Source organism: Lissotriton helveticus, chromosome 2_1, assembly GCF_964261635.1.
Source record: "Lissotriton helveticus chromosome 2_1, aLisHel1.1, whole genome shotgun sequence".
In the NCBI taxonomy this organism is placed as follows: domain Eukaryota; kingdom Metazoa; phylum Chordata; class Amphibia; order Caudata; family Salamandridae; genus Lissotriton; species Lissotriton helveticus.
In genome coordinates this window covers 1709403454-1709420788 of record NC_136059.1, presented here as the reverse complement: position 1 = coordinate 1709420788, position 17335 = coordinate 1709403454, and positions in this window count along the sequence as shown.

Sequence of the window (17335 nt, the reverse complement as noted above, 5' to 3'; positions counted from 1 at the left end):
AGCCTCCTGGGAAATCCCCCAGCCCCTGTCACTCTCAAACCAGACAGTCAATACACAAACAGGCCCAGGCACACAGAAGGGTCAGACAAGAGAACAGCAACTTTCTAAAAGTGCTGTTCTCAAACACAGGATTTAAAAACAACCTTTCCTAAAAGATGTGTTATTAAATTCTGAGTTCAGGGATACTAGATACTTATGTCCTATCTTGTTCTATGGGAAGAAATGCTGTTAACCACTGTAGCCAGCATCCCCCATGTTAACCTATGGAGCAAGATAGCCTTACAGCAGTGAAAAACGAAAATGGCTGCCATTCACTACCAGAGCATGTTACCTGCACTAGTACATGCTCTACCTCTTACATACACGACACCCTGCCCAGGGGAGTACCTTGGGCCTTCCACAGGGGTGACTGATGTGCACGAAAAGGTAAGGGTTAGGTCTGGTCAGTGGGGACACTGACCAGGAGGACATGGCAGTTCTAAACTGCACACAGGCACTGCAGTGTCAGGCCTGAGACATCATTTTAGGGCTACTCCTGTGGGTGGCACAATCAGTGCTGCAGGCCCACTAGTAGCATTTGTCATCACCAGCCCTGGCACACCCAGTGCACTTTACTAGGGACTTCATGGTGATACAAATATGCCAAACATGTATATTCAATCAGAATAACAATTTACACAGGGAGCACTTACACTCTGGCACTGATCAGCAGTGGCAGAGTGTCCAAAGCATCTAAACCAGCAAAAACGAAATCCAGCACAGCATCAAAAATACAGGAGGTAGAGGCAAAAAGATAGGGGAAACCACGCAAAAGATGCCAGGTCTAACAGCAGGTCACAGATATTTGACCCTCCAAATGAAGCACAGGAGTTCTTCCGAGACTACAAGAAAGATCAAAACGTTGCAGTAGGGGGGTCTAGATCTTCTTCTCCGTCAATGCGGGCGTCGCAGTCCAGCGCGGACCTCTTCTCCCAGCCTGGGACTGGCTAATTTTTGTTCATGTTGATGTGCTCCTTTAAAGTGTCCTATCAATGATGGTCCTTTTTCCATTTTCCCACACACTCTGCATTATGAAATGTTTGATTGCTGATTTACACGACTGGCGTGGCGTTGCCATGCCCCAGGATGAATACCACTATGGTTTGCTTTATGGTTTGCAATGTTTGAGTCTGCCTCTTCTCGGGGTGTAAGAGGTAGGGTGGGGGGTGGTGGGGGGTTTGTTTTTTGTTTAATGATGGTTCTTCCAGTTTGCAGACAATGACGACTGTTTTGTTGAATGAGATACATGCACGCACAAATTTGATAATTTTGATGCAATTCGGATGGTACAGCTAGGGAATGTGCCCAGTCCTTCCGGGCTTTCACTGTTAACATCGAATGTGCGTGGCCTGAATAACACCAGGGAGCGCAGGCAAGTGCTGAATTATGTAGCTCGACACAAGTTATCTGTCCTTTTTATGCAGGACACCCACTTGTCTGGCACGGACGGTGCTTCGATGGCATCTGGCTGGGGCCCCCACAGGTTTTTCTCCAATTACAGTAGATATGCACGTGGGGTTTCCATCTTCATACATAAAAGAATTCAGTTTGCACACTATACCACATATCAGGACCCCGATGGATGTTTTTTAATAATCACTGGTCTGCTGTTGGGACACTAGGTCACCCTGGTGGGAGTGCATGGTCCAAACACTGACTCCCCCTCCTTTTTTCACTCCTTATTGACTCACCTCCTCTCGATTGACACCGGAATTCTGATCATGGGTGGAGACTTTAACCTCCTGATGGACCGCTCTAGGGACAGCACTGCTACATCCCCCGACACCAAACCTAGCGCCCAACTGGCCCTCAGGGAGATTTGTGCGCAGTACTCCTTAGTTGACGAGGAATCCCGTCTACATGCGCAACATCCTGCATTCACTCATTATTCTGGGTTCCACAATACCTGGACAAGGATTGACTATTGGCTGGTTTCTCCGAGGGTGGCGGGCTGGATTGGGACAGTCCTGACGCTTCCCCGCACCCTCTCCGATCACTCCCCAGTGGTCCTCCAGCTACACATTCCCCGAACGGGTGGATTTGAGAGGCAGTGGCGATTTCCTGGCTGTGCCTTGATGGATCCTGTTTTAACGAAGAAATTAGACAGGCGATTGAAGACTATTTTGACTTGAACACCGGGTCTGTCGACACGTGGGCGGTCTTATGGGAGGGCTTTAAAGCTAATATCAGAGGGGTCTGCATCTCGAAACACGCGGTGTCTTGTGTGATCTGCGCTCCTCTTTAGGCCGTATGTTTGCAATCTGTTTCTTTCCTATTATAAATCCCTTTACACCTCTTGTCTATCCGGGGATCCTAGCAATCAAGAATCTTATTTTTCTGAGATAGCCCTGGTTTACCTGGAACGTTACATGCAGGACTTTCTTTTGACTCCCATCACCCCCGATAGTATTGTTGAGGCTATTTGATGCCCTGCACGCATCCGCGGCTCCTGGACTCGACGGCTTCTCTGCCGACTTTTATAAGGCATATAAGGACATACTGGTGCCACGTTTGGTGGAAGTTTATGCCGAGGCTCTTGAAGTGGGTATTCTACCCCCGACATTCCGTGATGCGGTGATTATTTTATTACCCAAACCCGGGAAAGATCCCATGCTCTCTGGCTCTTATAGGCCGCTATCCCTGTTGAACTTGGATTACAAAATCCTGTCCAAGGTCGTAGCCATTAGACTATCATTATTGATGGAATTCATTATTTCCCTGGTACAGTCGGGCTTCATTCCTCATCGGTCCACCTCTCTCAATCTTCGGACGTTGTTTACAGTGTTGCACCGATTTGAGCCCTCCATCCCCGCTGCTGCTATTTTGCTCGACGCTGAAAAGGCATTCGACTCTCTCGAATGGCCCTTTTTCCTTTCAATCATGCGTCGTATGGGCATGCTGGAGTGTTTTGTCGTGACGGTCGCTCTAATATTTACTAAACCCACGGCTCGGCTGCGCCTCAACCATACTCTGTCTGATCCTTTCCCTTTGTCACGTGGCACAAGACAGGGCTGCCCTTTATCCCCTCTTCTTTTTATTTTGGCCATGGATCCTTTAGCTCGGCAATTCCAGGAAAAACATTTGCAGCGCAGTCTACAATTCCGTACAGGTCCTCTGTTGCTATCAATGTATGCAGAGGACACGGTTCTATATGTTCGAATGCCCCAAGTCAATCTGGCCCCCTTAATTCGGGAAATCATCCAGTTTGCTGAGTTTCCGGGCTTCAATTAATTTGGCATAAATCAGTTATTTTCCCCCTTACGGCTAGCACCACACCCTGGCAGTGCGAGTTCCCGTTAGAGTGGTGTGACGATTCGGTTAAATATTTCGGGGTCCACATTCACCTTGACACCGCCTCGATGATCCGCCTTAATTATGGCAGTACTGTTGGCTCGTTAAAATTGCAGGTCACAAAGTGGCTACGTCTCCCTCTGTCCAAGGCAGGTAGAGTCTCCATTATTAAAATGGTAGTTCAGCCCCATTTTTGTATTATTTTAATAATATTCCCATTCCCCTCACCAAGACCTTCTTTTCGCAGCTTCGCTCTATCTTGTTACGCCTGGTCTGGGGAGATAAGACACCCCGGGTCAGCTGGAAGATCCTGACTTTGCCGCCAGCCAGAGGTGGGCTTGGTGTCCCGGATTTTTATTTGTACTATCTGGTGGCGCAGTGTAGCTACGCATATGCTTGGTTCCACCCGGACGCACGCATCCCAAATTTAAAGCTGGAGGCGGATCTGGTACTCCCGCAACAGCTTCTTGCACTCCTTCCCTTGGACTTCCCTCGGGACCCCAGGGATGTCCAGACAGTCTCCACCACGTGCTGGGCTTGGAACAGACTGCGCAGACTTCTGGGGCTGGACTTCTTATATTCCCCTGCCTTACCCTTGCCTAATTCTTCCCTTCTTCCGATTACTGGGGAAATTTTGGTGAAGCGCACTTTGGAGAAATTTCATATACTCACACTCAGGGACTTGTTCCCTGACAGGCATGCATTTTCCCTGACAGAAGAGGCTTGCTTTAGTAAACGTTTATTTATGGACACATTTATCCTTACTCGGGTTCACATCCTTTCCCGCAGCCCCGTTGGAAGTCCCTCCCCTCACTCTATTGATCCAGAACCCGGATGGTGCACATCTGATTTCTAAACTTTATAGGCAGTGTGGATCACCTAAACCCTGAGATGACTCCAGGGTGAGGGCCGCTTGGGAGGCGGACTTGGGAGAGCCGATCTTAGACGACCAGTGGGAGTATTGCTGCAGGGCCTCAAGTGATGTCTCCTTGAATAGTCGACATAAATTACTCCATTTGAAATTCCTTCGCCGGATGTATTTCACTCCCGCCCACTCTCACAGAATTGACAAGTCCAGACCACACCACTGTCAGAAATGTTCGGCACCCTTTGCTGACTTTGCACACCTTACCTGGACTTGTCCTAAGATCCACCAGTACTGTTTGAGCGTCCACTTCACATTGGGAGACATATTATCCATGCAACTCCTACCTACCCCTGAGATTGCACTTCTAGGATATGTGGCCAACTTCCCCAGGAAGATTCGCAAGCTAGCTGCGCTGGGTTTCCTCTTAGCTAAAAGGGAGATTGCACTGTTGTGGGGCAGTAAGCGCGACCCCACGCTACACTCTTGGTTGAACAGCCTCGCGTTCTGCAATGTAAATTGCGAGGAATTTAGTACTCTACTTCCCAGCTCATCCAGGCCAATTGACATTTGGGGCCCATATAGGGACTATATCTCCAGGAATCAGGCGATGCACGGCTCTCAGGCGCAGTCCGGCATTACCTCTGAGGCTGTAGGCTAGATCTATGCTGCCGCAGGGATTGAGTTGCAGGGAAATTACTTGCCTATTATGTGCACTGTATTCTGTAATTGTCCTCGGATGTGTATATTGTTTTTGGTCACAACACATTATTCTTCGTTAATACTTTATGCATCTTTTGTTTTTATTTGATATGTCTTTTCAACCTTTCACAAATGCTGACTCATCCAATTGCATTGTATCTTTAATGTCATGTCTTTCTTGCAAAACTGGAAAATAAAGCTTTGAAAAAAAAAGTATGGTTCTTATCCAGAACTATGCACAGATTTAATAAGGGTGAAAAGACAGAGTCTGGTCTTACATTTTGACACCTGTGTCTCTCATGGGTGTCCGCAGGGGGGGGCAAGGAGGGGCACTTGCCCCCCCTGGAGCGACCCTCCTTGCCCCCCCTGCGGATGCGCATGAAAACCGTGACTTCAAGATGGGGTTCTCACTCTCTTTCCTCTCCTTTCTTTTATTTGCTTCCCTGTGAAATGGATCCAAAAAAGAAAGACGCTTTTGCTGGAAATGTCATGTTTTTCTGAAATTTTAATTCCAAAGTGCAGCATTGGAAATTAAAGGCTAAAAATATGAAAAATAGATAAATAACTAAATAAAGTAAGACAGAGTGGTAGCAAACTGGCCAAACTGATTTTATTCACACTGAAACACATTAGCGCCACTTTTACAGAGTTTGCCAGTGAAGCGCTATTTTTGTTTTCTTATCTTTGTTTTCACTGGACTTGGAACTAGTGCACCAATCCTGGAGGTACTGCTATGTGTGGATTGGAAAACAAAATGTGTGCTGCTGCTCTGCGTCCATGGATGTGGTCTTTTTACCATACTGCTTACGTTTTGTAAGGATATAAGCAATGGCCATTGAAATGGGTCAATTCAGGGCCCTGTAGTCGTGTCCTTAACTTTTCAGGCAAAAGCACTCACTGATTTCTGAATAGTGAGTGCAAAAGCATTAAGGTAACCATATTGTTCCTGCTTAAATTTCCCATGGTTTACTTAATTTTGCATTCCCTATAAGTGTTTGCTTTTTCCAGGATGTTGTTACTTTTTTTTGTAGGCCGCATATTGCTCTTGTCTAATGCGTAATTTAAATTGAGCCGCATCCAGGTGTTTATAACGTGGCAACAATTGGGTTGTAGTTGAAGACAGTGGGAGTTTTTCTCAGTGGGGCAGTACGGTGTTCAGTGGGGGAGAGGATGTGGCACTATGGTCAGAGCTGCTGAATTTGGAACTGGAAACCATGTTCAGCCTTAATAACCAGTCCACCAGACCACTCTCCTCCGAGAGCACAATCACATGCTAGACCTTAGAAGGCTTCGCAACACCTTAGAAGTCCTGGTGTCTTCGCACCAGCAGGTGGGCCCTGGCATGACAAGTGTAGGTTAACCTTCAAGGCTTGTCCACCGCTATCCATACTGAAGTTCACCTCCAGTCTTGCAGGAAGGCCTATGAAGCAGCACACCCTAGAACAACAGTCACTGAGGTCACAGGACCCTTGAGAAGGGCCAGCTCTAGGGCGGTGCAACTAGTGTGACCGCACCGGGTGATGACTTTAGGTGGAGGCATCATGTTTGCAAGTATAATATGGTTTTAAAAACGCTTACTGCCTCCTTCCTGGCCTCCAGCAATTTTCGGCAACAATAAAAATGCCATGATGACTTTAGTGATTAATGTTCTTCCTAGAGAGAGATCAGAATTTTGTCTAGTGGAAGTTTTGACTCATGGAAAAGTAGCTCAGAGGGTTAATGTACCGGCTGCAAAGAACAAGCGCCATGCAGATTACAAAGTGCACATAATATAAATAGGTCAGTGGGCTACTGCTTTTATCAGAGAGATCCTTTTGTTACTTGTAGTTTATAAGTTAAAATCCTAACTTAGAACAGTGAGCTATTAACTGACATCTAAGAGCTGCATACAAACTGCCAGGTATAAATTAGAGCGGTATGTGTCCCCCCCCCCAGTCTTTGATTATTCTAATGTCCTAAAAAGTGTTCTTTTGGACAGAAATCAATTTTAATTATTAAGGAGAACCCCCAACCATGGTATTATGTTTTAAATTCCTGGTATTGTGTTTCTCCAGACCAATCACTATAAAACTATACGGGCTACTAGTATGGTTGTCATGTGACTCCTACACCTTGTAGCCCTTAGTCTTATGTTACATTTTCTATACAATGATTTACAGTACACACATATTGATTGTCTCTGTGTAATGTGTGTGATGTAAAGTGCTCTGACACCCTACAATGGTATGAGTGGTGCTGTAAATCAAATTAAACTGAGAGAGGGTGGTTATGTAAAGTTGGGGGGCAGAGTTAAAGGGTGGTAGTGAGGGAATCCATGGCAGAGGTGGACATTGGGGGGACTAACAAACATTAATGCACAGGACACCACCGGTGCTATGGCTGGCCCTGCCCTTGAGGCCAGTCTGCCTCATCCATAGGTACCTCCATTGGCCTTGTTTCAGCAGTAGTATCTGCAACTCACCAGGGATTGGCAATGCACGATTTGCACGCACACCAAACTGAGTTCGCAAACATTCAGTCACCCAGTTTCATTTACACTTTTAACATGTGCTGCCTGCTGTGGGGCCACTGGAATGAATTATGCAGCAAAGGATGACAACATTATGCCGTAGTGTTGACTAAATTATGCATAAAAAAAGGCTGCAGTGTAATGCAGTATATTTTCAGGTATTTTATTATTTTCACGTGTGTACACATGCCAACAGTCGCTGGAAAGGTTTTGCCTTATTAGTACCAGTGTAACATACAAACGCAGCAGTGAGAAAGGTGACCAGTCAACCTTTACAATAGGACATCCACTCCGCAGCAACACAAGTCACATTTAATATTAACTTTTGATATGTTTGAGCTACAAACAATTTATTAGTTTAAATGGTCAGATCATGCAGCAGATCTTGCATTATGATGCAAATATGGCAGAGCCATAATTTTAGAGAAAACATTTGCAAACTAGGATATTTTTCCATTCATGTTTGAACTGCTGTTGTGGAAAAAGGGAGTAGTGCTGATGACAGAAACTCCATGGCTCATAGACAAATGGCTTGTGTTTCTACATTTTATCAAATTTGGTACATTCTGTGATTAGAAGCATATCCCACTTTTTGAATATATTTTAATGTCATTAACTCATTATAACCTTAAATAATCATGTGTATCCATTGGTTGATTAAACTGGGCAGTGAAATGCCAAACAAATACTAAAAATTGGGATGTCTGCGTATTCTGGCCACACCTCTGGTTCCACCCACAGATCCAATCCTTAGGTTATTCCCGCCCTTTGATTCTCCGCCCACTGTTCCCCAACTTTTTTCCCTACTTCGACCACTATGTAAGACTCAGCATCCCTGGACCTGTGATGTGCCGCCGCTGCGGGCGCCGCATGTGCCACACATTTACGGTGCCGGGCTTCCGCATATGGGAGCTGGCCATTATGTTATCCCTAAACGTGGGAACGTTGTCAGTTTGACATTGACTACATGTAGAGGGACTCTAAGTTACTTTTAAAAAATATAGCTAACATTTGGACCTATACATTTTACTTTGTATAAATTAATCGAATGTGTGTAAAATTTAGCAATGCCCGGGGAGCACCCATTGGGGAATCACTAGCGTGTGTGATTGATGCATTATTTATTACTAACTTTAACACTGTGCGTTAACTTTGGATAAAAGTTATCATGAATTCTAGGACCAAGAAGCCAACATTGGTAAATATGTGTGCTACAAATAATCCCTAACATACACTGTGCATACAGTATATTTAATCTGGTGCTTTAATCATAGGCTGTTTTAAAGTATTCTGATAAAAATTGAATCGTGCTGAAGACAGCCTTGATTGGTGTTGGATCGAGGACCCAGAAGTCTGCACACCTAGCAGACAGAGATAAAGCACCATTTCAGAAAGTTTAGCTTTTTCCCTACAGGTGGTGTTTGTTGGCCTGTGGCAGGGTCAGTCACATGTCCTGGATTCCTGGCATTTAATTGAGTCTATCCCAGTTCTGCGCCCCAGTGTTTCTTGTACCCCACCTGGCACCCATCATGTAGGAGGATGGTGATGACATTAACATTTTGCCCCCCTGTAAAAATGTCTGCGGACACCCATGATGTCTCTCCCTCGAAGCAGCTAAATCAGGACACAAAATTGAGATGTACACCCTGCCCCTACCCCATGGAGGTAGTTATCCAACAGCCTGGTTAACAACCTAGTTTTCCTGAGGCCCAGAGGCTGCTATGGAGGGACTGTTAAATGTAGGAATCTCTGATATCCCAGGTTACCCAGGTCCCATTACTACCCCCACTGTTACCCCTACAATCCCTACCATTTCAACTACCAAGCTAACACGGGGAGGAGGTATAAATTACGGTCCCGTAACTTTTTTGGGGGGAGACCTTTCGACACCACAGCCCTATCAAGCTGCCGAGATTGCTGAAGGAGAAGGTAGACAAAAACCCAAACAGAGGCAGTTACCTAACAAACTGGTGAAGCTCACCCCAGCAAAGAGCCGGAAGAAAAATAAGAATGTTGTCTATGTAAAGGTAGCTCCCTCACTTAGGTCCTACTTTCTGGCCAACGTACAGGACAATATGGATTCTGTAAGACAGTGTGGGACTGTAGTTACAGTAGAGAAAAGCCGGGAGGTGGACCCCTCTATCACGCTCTCTAACTGTTTTGCGCCTTTGAGTACTATGCCCTCTCTGACTGGGGAGAAAAGACAAGAAGAACCTGAGGATGTAGGGTTTACGCCTTTGGAGGAGGCTGCTCAGAGTAAACTGAAACTGTTCATGGGCTGTTAAAACAGTTGACTTTAGAAATTGGGGCTCGCTTCTCTACCTCGGAAGCAAACCAAAGAAAAATACAAGATACCTGTACCGGTTTAGAAGAAACATTTTTGACACTCACGCACAGGACGGAAGCCCTAGAACAAACAATAGGGGATCTGGGGCAGGTGGTCAAGGACAATGCTCAAGAGGTATTAAGACTAAAAGAAAGAGAGCAGGATATGGCAGAGAGACTGGAAAACATGTCAAGAAGGAATAATATTAGAATTTTGGATTTAAAAGAAGGGTTAGAAGGGGACAACCTAAAATCCAATGTTATTAACATTCTGACCAAAGCTTTCCCCCATATTTCATCGGCTTTGGTTTGGGAGGCTGAAATACAACAAATTCACAGAGACCCCTTTAGGTTAACTTCTGCTGGAAAAAAACCTAGAAAGATCCTGGTTTATATACATTCCTTTACCCTTAAGGAGCAATTTCTGTGGGCGGCTCTTAAACTTAAAACTATTCAGGTCCAGGACGCCTCCTTCAGAATCCGTTCTGATATTTCCCGGGTCACAGAGGACAGGAGATGGGAGCTGGGAAAGCGTATGGATGCTTTGAAAGATTTAGGAGCCCAGATGCACCTGAGGTTTCCTGCCTTATTAAAAGTTGTGCTAGCGAATAAAATGCATAATTTTAGGTTCCCGGAGGAGGTAGACAGCTTTCTTGCACAATGTAATGCTACTGTGTAAGGTACGGGTAAGCGAATCAGCATCTAACGTTATTCCTAACACTATACACATAGGAGGCTAGGGGCCCCCGGCTCAAAAGGCAATATGCATTGCTGACAGGTAGTTTGGGAGGGTTCCCGTGGGGTGTTGGGGTAGGTGGGTGGTGATGGGGATAGTGGGGGTTTTCACGTTGTTTGATGGGGAGCATTGGGAAAAAACTAAAATATATTAAAGTCATGTGAAATTACAACTCCCACAAACTACTTCAGAGGGTGGAGCCTGCATTATGATGGGGTATAGGCCTACCCGGGATCGGAATCAATGCCTTGAATTTTTAAGTTGGAATGTTAATGGTTTGAGAGTTAAAAGAAGACGCCTGATTTTTCAATACTTAAAGAATAGTTCAGCCAGAATACTTTTCATCCAGGGGACCCACCTTTTACAAGCAGAGTGCAAGGCATTACTTGGTAAACAAAAATGGGTGGATAAAATAATTTCCCTTTGAATAATCTTTGTCAGGCCCTCATTGACTTTGAGGCTCCTTTGATCTTGGCTGGGGACTTAAATGTTCTTTTAGACAACAAGTTAGATAGGACTTCCCCTCGTACCCAGATAGCAGCCCCTCATGTTAAAGCACATCTTTTGAATATCCTAAATTTTTTTTACCTATGTGATGTGTGGAGAAAAAAACACGGAGAGGTCAGGGAGTACACTTATTATAGTAAAAAGAATTCTCACTATTCTAGAATAGACTATGTATTTATGAAGCATGCGGAAAGCCATAAGGTTAGCTTAATTAAATATCTGCCTATCCATTTATCGGATCATGGAGCTATGGCTTTTAAACTGGATTTTCCCCCCCGATCTATCTTCAAGGAGATGGACATTAAACAGGAGGTTTCTCCTGCTATCTTCTACTCCGGGTTTTTTGAATTTCGAAACTGACTCATTCCTTCTTAATAACTAAGGGTCTGCCCCACTACATATCATCTGGGATACCTTCATGGCTTGGCTGAGAGGGATATTAAAAGGGGCAGTAGCAGGGTGGGCTAGGTCAGAGAGGGAAGAATTGGCCCACTTAGAACAAAAGATAGTGGAGGCTGAAGCTCATTTAAAGGCAAGACCTCCTGGCAACCCGGAGAATGAACAATGGGTAAAAGGAGTGGAGGAGCGTCAGTTAAAAGTTAAACTTAAGACAGAAGAAATTTTACCACAAAAGTGGGAGATAAGTAAAATGAGGGAGTTTGATCAGGGGGGGAATAGTAGTAAGCTCCTTGCTATGAAGTCAAGGATCGAAAGAGCTAATAAGTACATTATCAAGATTAAAGTGGCTACACAATTTACAGAGGAGAAAGATAAAATAGAACAGGTCTTTTCAGGGTTCTTTCAAGAATTATATCATGAATACCTCTAGGGGGTGGAGGAGCTTATAGATAGGTGGCTGAAAGAGAAACAACTTCCGAGGTTAACTGAGGCTAGTCAAGAATTTCTCTCTTTAGAAAATTCAGGGAGCAAGATATTAGAGGTGTTAGATTTGGCTAAAAAGGGGAAAGCCGCAGGCCTGGATGCAATTCTGATCGAGGTCTATTCACTTTTGAAGGATGAAATAATTCCCGTCTGGTTGAAACTATTTAACGAAATACTAAAGTGTATATCTCCCCTGCCGGACTCATGGTCTGACGCAGTTATCACCTTGATCTTGATCTGAAAGGATCCCTTTCAGTGTCAATCATATCGTCCAATCTCCTTATTAAATGTTGATTATAAGGTTTATGCAGGGATTTTAAACAAACGGCTTTGTAAGATGATAGGCCAAATAATCCATGAAGATCAAAGGGGTTTTCTTCCGGGCAGACAAATGTCAGATTTGGTATATACCTTAGTTGGCACAGTGGGTTTGGTGTCATCAAGGGGCCTCCCTCTGTCAATTATCACAGTCGACGCAGCTAAAGCCTTCGATCGTGTGAACTGGCATTTCTTAGATAGGACTTTCAATGTTTTGGGCTTTAGCTCTGGATACAGAGACGTTATTAAAAAAATGTATAGGCCACCGCCTGGATTACTAGTTAATGGTAGTCTTTCTCCTGTTGTTAAAATAGAATGTGGTACTAGGCAAGGTTGCACTTTGTCCCCTATTTTATTTGATATTTACATGGAACCTTTAGCTCAGAGTTTAAGATCAAATAAAAAGACTGCTCTTTCTAAATTGGGTGGGTTTGTTAGAAAAATAGCTTTATAGGCGGACAATTTACTTGTGTTCTCATCTAATGTGGAAATCACACTACAGGAACTTATTCTTGAAACTCAAACTTTCTGAAAATTTTCGGGTTATGAGATAAACAAAGATAAGACTGAGGTCATGGCATGGAACATTGCCAATCAGGCGGGGTCATATGAGACAGACCTTAGATACCTCGGAATTATAATAACTCAAGATCCCGCTAAAATTCCAAAGGTTAATTTAGATAGAGTTTCAAAGGAAGTTGACTTTCTTTTAAAAAGATGGCAGAACATATCATTATAGTACATGTACAATAGGTATGAACACACTCATCCTAAGAACATACCATTATCTCATTATGGTCGGGTCAAATTGATCAAAATTTGTGTCCTCCCGAAATACACCTATCTTTTTAACAACATACCTTTAGAATACGCAAAAGCTGAGATTCTTAAAATTCAGGGTAGGATTTCCACTTTTATTTGGGCAGGAAAAGGGATCAGGCTGTCCTGGAAAAAACGTAGGTGCAAACTAACACAGTGCGGCATGGGTTTACCAGACTTTCAGCTCTATTGCTGGGCTTACCAACTAAAAAACGCTAGGATGCTATTGCATACCCCAGATAACTCACTAATTGGTGATATGTTTAAAGCCATGTTGGAGGGGGTAGGGGAGTATGCTTTTATGTACAAATTTGCCTCTCCTAAATTTTATAAAAAGGTTCGTTTGAAGACGCTGGGCATGGCGGCCGAGCTTTGGTCGGACTGTCGAGACTCCTTGGGGCTTTCTTATTACAGCGAATGGGCGCCGGTGTGGGATTTACCTGGAACGCCGGAGTGCCTTCGTGACGCTTTAGCTCAGCCACTAAAAGTGGCAGGAGTCATGCGTTGGGGGGATTTGGTAGTGGATAACAAATGTCTTCCTTGGGAATTCTAGAACCATACTACAACTGGAACCTTGTCTAGATTTAAATACTATCAGCTAACATCAGGTTGTAAATCTCAAAGATGGTCACTTTGTGAGGATAATCATATGGAAAGTGATTTGCAAAACCAGGCACCAAGGAAGAAAGAAGTTGCTCTATTGTATAATTATCTTCTGGCTGCAGCAGAAAGAAGGATGGATAAGGCCCACTGGGTCTGGGAGAACTACTTGTCTAGCAAAGAACGGAAAGAGTTATGACAAATATCTATTGACCTGCTTTACCCTGTGATGAAATCTGCTGCACTCAGAAGAAATCATTTTTTCAGACTCCATAGGATATACTGGACCCCTCTTAAAATCTCTAAATTGAAGGGTGGGGGAGAAGCCAAATGTTGGAGGTGTTGATTCCAGAATGCTGATGATGTTCACATATTTGCGTCTTGTCCCAAGATATACAAATGTTGGTCTGATGTTGGTAAGATTATCTCCGGGATCATGGGTGTGGAGGTGAAGGTAAGCCCAACTCTCATTTTATTTGGGATTGTGTCTATGCTGGGTGGGACAGGAGATCAGTCTGGGCCCCAACATAAATTGGTTTTTTACATGATTGTGTTGGCAAGGAGAGAGATCTGTTTACTGTGGCGCCAGGAAACTCCTCCTAGCTGGAATGCCTGGTGAAATTCTGTCAAGTATTACCGAGCTCTAGACCAGAGGGCAAATGTCTTTAGAGAGAGGTCTGTCATTGGGTTGTTTTGCAATTGGCTGGATGACCCTCTTTGAGATTATCTTGGGTCACCTTATGTTAGATTTGGGTATAGGAATGTTCCAATGATTAAAACCTCTTGGTCAGCTCAAGATGAGTATAAACAGCCATTCCCCATTAAGGATATACCAGCTGCGACTAAGAACCACCAGAAGTTATCTACGCCAGTGATGGGACAGGTCGAGAGGCGGCAGTAGCTGCAGAGGTCATACGAGGAAAAAAAAGAGATAATACACATCTCAACCTTCACTGTTGGCGATGAAGTATAAATACCCTCAAGCCAGACCTGAAAAGGGAAGGAGATGGCCATCTTGTCATCTACTCACAACATAAATTTTGAAACGATTTTCAGATATTTATACTAAGCAGAGATATGCAACATGATTCCATAAATACCAGCTTATTGATATTTCCAATGTAAGACATTGCCCTCAATTTAATCATGAGTTTGTTCCAGCAATACAGGAGGGGGTTGTGTAATAGAACCAGATATTGGTGTAACGTTGGAGACCCGTGGTTCCTTGAAGCGCTCTCTTTTTCAATTTCTTAATTAAAACCCCATTCCACAAGAAAATACTCACATAATGATGGGTCACTTTCTTGGGCTTATTTTACCTGTAGACCCCATTTTTCTGCAATTAAAGACTAAATCATCTCCAAATTAAACTAATGTCGGACCGGTACAACAATGAAAATCCACCACTGGATTCTGAATCTCTGGAAATAAGAGACTGGATAAAGATTCAGAGGTATGGGAACCAGATTATGACTCTCTTAGAATCACTTGTTTTCTTTCCGATATCTGACAAGAAGATCTTTCTGGATGGGCCAGCTGACTATAACTGAGACGCACAGGAAGGTATTTCCTAATGCAACAACCAACAGCAGCACTACAGTGTTCTCAACTGCCCTCCTGTTCAATTGCAGCCATTAGACAAAGTACCCGGTAATACTCATTTAAAGGATCTGAACAAGGCAGAGGTAAAAAAAATATAAGGGTGCGATAAAAACATCTACAGGGTGTTCGATAGGTTTAGCCGGAACACCATCCACCCAGTGCAGATTGGCAGCCTATTGATCATGTGAATAAATAGATCAGAGAGAGGATCAGGAAACAATTGGTTAAAGATGCGATAAGAAGGCGTGCAACACCGGACTAAGAATCGAAATGACCATGTTTTCATTTTAGACTTGGCAGAGACACTAGGAAGGGTTTACAAAGATTTCCTAAACAGTGCATTAAGCACTGAATGGTGAGTCAAGAATGTTTCAAAGTTATTCTCAACAGATGGGGTTCATTAGAGGTGGATATTTTTGTATCCAGGTTAAGGAATCAGATTCAAAAGTATTTGAATTCAATGCCACATCTGGTGCTGCAGCTGCAGAAGTCTTCGGACAAGATTGGAGGAGAGTAAGGAGATAAGCTTTTCCTCCATTAGTAAAGGTACAAAGTGATATTGTTACTGTGGAAACAGAGAAATGAGGATGTACTCATAACACCTTTCTGAGTGTCTCTGCCATTGTTTCCAGGGATAATGGAGTTGGCAGTAGAGGAAGCATATTTAATGGCAGCACTTTACAGACATTTGTTAGGGCCAAAAGGAGTGGAACATGCTTTGGTACACTGTGTTACTGTCCCTTCTTATTTGGAGGAATTTGGGAATCTGAGATTTTCAAGGGCTTTTTCTGGAGGCTTCAAGCTTGAGGAGTTTTGGGCTGCAAGGACAAGAACGAGGTAGAGAGAAACATGAACATGTGGATCTATTGATGCTTGAAAAGGTATTTGGATTCCTTAGAAGCTTCTGCAGGGATGTTGGTGATTTTTGCCACAGAATTGTTTTGAAAAGGTTTCAGTAACAGAACTTTAAATTGTGGCAGGTCTGCTATATTCGGACACCATTGTTTGTGGAAACATGTAGAGGCAGGGATCTTTGAGTCAGCAGAACCATTAATGGATTCAGTATTCATAGACCTCCTAGAATTATGTATGGCATATATATTAAAGGTATTCTTGTGGTTTAGGCCACAGTCATCAAATATTTATTTTTAATGAAGCTAAGTTAGAAGTTGACTGCACGGTTAATGATGTGATGAAGGAATTAGGTGTGGATGTGATTGTGTTTTAATCCCACTAACATCTGTTCCAATTTCTTCTCCAATCTTGATCAAGGCAAAAACACCCACCTTGCCCTAGGCTATCAGAGTGGACCTTCAACACAGAAATATCTACAACTAAATCTTTCATGACATAATTCATCCATCTCGCAATCTTTGCAGCCATTATTGCACCATAAGACTTCACAGAAAAAATAACAACTGATGCACACCTGCTTGGTAGAATCTCAGTATCCGTCCTTCATAATTTTACATGCAACAAACTCCAAACCATTTAGTATAACCATAAAAATTGATAAAAAATATTTACCCATAAGTGCAGTTCTTCTCATCACCACTAACAAGCCTATAACAACTCAACTTAAAGTATAGTTGTAAGCAGTGCTTTAAATGGAAAAAAATAAGTGCTGGTACTCATCAAATTGATTTAGAGGTGTGGCTAGTGGGCGGGGCTATGGGCTGGCGTAGAGGTGGGACATGAGAGAATGACACTACTACCATCTGTTGTATTATTGCTATGTTTGGGTGTTAAACTGAAATGTAACCTATGCCCTGACAGTATTAACAAGTATAACCTGGCAAAATAATTAATACAATCAGCAAATGTTCTGCATTACACTGCATACTTTGCCTTTTGTTGCTGCATAATTTTATCAAACCTGCCGCATAATTACAGTGGCCCTGATTATCATCATTTATTTGCATTGGGCTCAAGTCAATACTCATATTCTCCTGTGCGCACACACTCACACAAGCCCGAGCACACATGCACATACAAAGCAGTCTGCACACTTTCTTTTAAAAAACTTCTGTGGATGCAACATTGGGTAACTGCATCTGCACTCTGATGTCCACGGGAGCCTCCTGCATTTCCGGTCTGACAGACTATTAAGAGGGCAGACCTACTTTCAGGGTTGATGGTA